The sequence below is a fragment of the Sitodiplosis mosellana genome, unplaced genomic scaffold, assembly GCF_009176505.1.
Source record: "Sitodiplosis mosellana isolate CC-2019 unplaced genomic scaffold, AAFC_SMos_1.0 Smas_scaffold_6166, whole genome shotgun sequence".
NCBI lineage: Eukaryota > Metazoa > Arthropoda > Insecta > Diptera > Cecidomyiidae > Sitodiplosis > Sitodiplosis mosellana.
Window position 1 is genome coordinate 700,522 of NW_022601407.1, and position 4,994 is coordinate 705,515.

The window sequence follows — 4,994 nt, forward strand, 5'->3', positions numbered from 1 at the left end:
CGTCTCCGTTGCGACCGCACACATTTATCTAGAATTTAACGCGCACATGAAAATAGCACAAACTCATTCGAATGCACGAAAACGAAATAATTTTAATAAATGTGAGAGCATCGTCTGTGCAACAACAACAATAAATAGCCAATGATTACGGACAATTTAACTGCAAATAACAATAAATGAAAGTGGTTCAAGTGTAATGCACGTATGTTGCATGCGGTCCATTGGCTTATTCCTTTTGCAACGGCATTAACGGCGCGGTAACTGTTCGATTATGACGATAGTAATGCGTCGCGCGGCAAGAGCCTGTTTAATTTTGGAAACTAAAATAACCGAATTGCGAATTCTTAAATCAAATTAACCCGCCCGACCATTTGAACCCGATTAAATTTCGAAAACACTGCAAAGCGATTTGCCTCTAACATTTACGTTGTATTTGCATTTGTGTTTCTATGTATTTGAATTATATATATGCAATTACGGGGTAATGGCTGTGTTGTGTCCACCAATATGCAAGACCAAATTGATTGAATATTAGCACGATTTTTCGCCACGATTCGCGATTGAGATTTTATGCAAATCGATTTTAGTTCGTACACAAACAACCAACATTCAATTAGATTTATTTCCGATGGTGTTACACAATGCTCAAAAAACAATTTGTCCATGTATTGGATATTAGTGGCACAGCAACCGATTGTTAGCTGTTCGATATTCCTGTCGAGCCAGCTCATTGTTGCCAGCATTTGCATTTGCATATTTAGATAATATCCAATTAAATTCACATTGAATTTGATATATATGCATATTCCATGGAATATTTTATAATTGACGTGAAATTGATTTACAAGTGTCGCGCGAACAAACAGCTTTTGTTTACAGCTGACGATACGATTTATTGACATGATATTTGAACTTATCGAATTTCCCAGGATTCAATGCCGTTTTATTAGAGAATTTCAATATGTCACCAACAACCGACTAACAGAGCTGGAAAAAACACTCTGTGTGTGCGCGCACGTAACTAAGAACGCACTCACAGTAGATGTGCGGCGCACACAGCGCTTGTATTTTTGGTGTGCGTGCACATTTACATAGATTTCGGTTCTACTGTCAAATTTTGGCGGATCTATGTAAATGTGCACGCACACCAAAAATACAAGCGCTGTTTGCGCCGCACATCTACTATGTGTGCGTTCTTAGTTACGTGCGCGCACACACAAAATGTTTGTTCCAGCTCTGCCGACTAACCCGATGAGCATAAACACAAACCGAATAGCAGTCAAGACGCACACTCAACCATTTGTTTGTGTGTATACAGCTTGTATACTGTGTGTGTCTCGACTGTTTTTCATTTTGGTAACCATGCTTATCGAGGGGCAGATCACTCAAAAGTAATTGCATTAAAAAGAAGTAATTGCATTGGTAATTGCAAGAAAAATGTAGTAATTGCTGATCAACAATTACTTTTGCAACTACTTTTTTCGTAGCAATTACCTATGCAATTACTTTTTTCTCGTGCAATTACTGCTAAATTTTGCAATTACTATTTTGAGTGATCTGCCCCTCGATGCTTATAGTTCGCTAAACCACGAATTTATATAAAATAGTATATATCTATTAGTGAGACGTAAAAGAACGCAAGTTGGTCCAACTTCGCAGCAATAAAGAGAAGTATGTTTCATTGCAACTAATAATGGTTAAAAGAATGTATGTTCGTTTTTAGCGGGTCCTCGCGGTTTTTCACGGTTTCCGCGGAACTGATAAGAGATAACAACTTGGTGTCTTCGGCAAAGTTGTAGCACTCGAGGTCTCCTATAACATTGCTGAAGTTAGTTATTTCTTATCTCTTATCAGTTACGCGAAAAGCGCGAAAAATAATAAGAAAAAAAAAGTTCTTTATAAAATTTGCTTTTTTATGTGCGCGATTTGCGCGCAACTGATAAGAGCTAGGAGATAGGAGATAGATGTCTTCAGTAATGTTATAGAAGACTTGTGTACTACAACTTCGCCGAAGACACCAAGTTGTTATCTCTTATCAGTTCCGCGGAAACCGTGAAAAACTGCGGAGGCTAGACGGGATGCCAACATACTTCCTTTTAACGCAGATAGAATCAACAGAAAACATACTTTCCTTTTCAAAAATATAAATCGACAAAAAAACAAACATTCTTTTACGTCTCACGAATAGATATGCGGTATGGATAGTTTTACATATAAGGCCCCTGGCTTCCGCAAGGAGGGGTGGGGGCGCGCCGTCAATAGTCCTCGAGGCTGGGGTTAGAGTCGAAAGGCTGAAATTAATTAGACACAGCGATGTCGACCTATATGGCCGGCAATGAGCTTGCGCATCACTTACCGCTCCAACAATATCGCAAAAGAACTCTTTGTTCAGTAATAGGGTAATTAATTATATTTTAATTAACCTTAAAATGAGTGGGGGGAAAGCATACACGTGAAACGAGTTTGTATTAGTTTTAATTTGATTGAATGTTAAAGTGTGGATTAATGAAAATTGGAAATCATATTCAATCCATAAAATAATTCCATGGAAATTTGGAATAGGTAAAGGGAAAAAATTGCTAAAATATTAATTTGTTTACTATTCCTTTTTAATTGAATTTCAATGAACAACAATGTATTGTTAACAAATGTTGATTTTCAAACGGAAAATATTGTTGTTGTTGAAGAGCTATTGATAAAATTGTGATTTAGGGGTATGTTGGAAAGGCAAAGTCGACATAATTCGTTCAACATTTATTAATGTTTATTCATTTGCTTGACTAGATTATACATTGACAAAAACATGTATTGCAATGAAAACATTGAAACTTGTAGAAACAAAGAATGTTAAGCCAGTTGGGAAAAAAATCTGATGAAACATACATATGTATTCATTTTTATATCAGGTCAAATTTCAAATATGCGGATCCGAAATGAAAGTCACGTAATCGAACATTTTCCATCGCAATGTAACTATGATTATTCAAAGGAGTGCATTGGTTGAACTACGACGCTATTACACGCCTGTTATCTGGATTCCATAGAGTATATCGAATATTAAGTAGTCCATAAACGCTATGTATGAAGATTGATAATCATTATATTTTCACATCATTTTAATTTATAATTTATAATTTTTCATTTTTATTGGAATAGTGAATTGTAAAATACATGAAAATTCGATTCATATATTATATTTGTGACACAAATCAGACAATAAAACATTAATCATCCTATGATGAATCCACTATTGAAATTCAATGAACAGTTTATATTTGGTCTGTGTTCGACTGCTTGACGTATTTAAGTACGTTAACTACGTACAAACCACCAGTATACAAACAAAGCGATTAATAATAACGCTGTGTTCAACAAGTGGCTTCGAAAGAGGTTTTTTTTCTTCTAATGTCCACGATTTTCAAATGCGATATGATAAATTTACTTGAAAGTATTATGGAATTGTTGGAAATTTCTTGAATTTATGATTTTGCAATTCAGGAGTAATGTATAATATGAAATGAATACTCGCTTATTTTTGTTGTTTTAAGTCGGGGAAAAAGGTTTCGTAAAAAACCCCGACTGTCTTTATTGCTGTACAACGAACGACTGACTCTTATTATTTTTGACACTCGGACGTCATCTGACGTTTCGATACAAGTAACGACAATGATATACAATGACAATGCTCCAATTTCTAGGTTATATTTGCAAATTTAATAATGCAAACGAGTTTCCTGTATTAATTTCGTACAATTTGTAGATTTTTTTCGTTTTTGAAAATCTTGGTTTTGATTTTTTGAAGAATCAATCATTTTGCCTCTCGTTCATTCATGTGTATTTCAGGAGTAATGTCTTTTCCATATGTAAGTTTGATGTCAATGTAAAAACGTGCAATGTAAATGTCAAGGGGGAAAGTACTAGATTTGTATAATTCAAATAATGCGATCTAGTACAAAAATAATCCCAAATAATCCTTCGGAATTCTCCATAATTCCCAATAATGCTCAATAATGCTATGCATAATGTACAGGTGGGCGTTTTGCGATTACTTAATCACTTGCACAATCATTTTTCGGATGATTAAGATGGCACTTAATCACTTAATTGCTATTAATCATGATTAAGTGATTGTGCAATTGATTTATTAATCATCGATGATGATTAAGTTGTTGTCTTAATCACGATGTCGCCGTGATTAACTGTGACAACTTAATCATGATTAAGTAAATAGTTAATCATGATTAAGTAAATTCTTAATCATGATTAAGATGTGATTAACGAAATGATTGTGTAGATTTATTTAATCATTAGACGCCATTCCGAATTGAAAGTAAACGTTGAAAGAATGGAAAATGGGAATCATTTTCAACATTTCTGCATTTATGGCGTCTAATGATTAATTAAATCTACACAATCATTTCGTTAATCACATCTTAATCATGATTAACTATTTACACAATCATGATTAAGTAAATTTACTTAATCATGATTAATTAATTCTAATCACATCTTAATCATGATTAAGAATTTACTTAACCATGATTAACTATTTACTTAATCATGATTAAGTTGTCACAGTTAATCACGGCGACATAGTGATTAAGACAACAACTTAATCACCATCGATGATGAATTAATCAATTGCACAATCACTTAATCATGATTAATAGCGATTAAGTGATTAAGTGGTCGTATTAATCATCGCGAATTTTAGGTGTTTGATTAAGATTAATTAATCTTAATCAGATATTCCGCCCATCTGTAGCATAATGCCAATAAACAAAATTGAAATACGGTTATGTTTAGCTATTGAGTGTTGGTATTATGCATAGCAATATTGAGCATTATTGAGAATTCCGAAGGATTATTTGGGATTATTTTTGTACTAGATCGCATTACTTGAATTAAGTTGGGAATACACCTTGCAAGTAAAATGCTTGCAGCAAACATTTTTTTCCAACGTACTTTTGTATTCGATTCTAAGAATGACACTT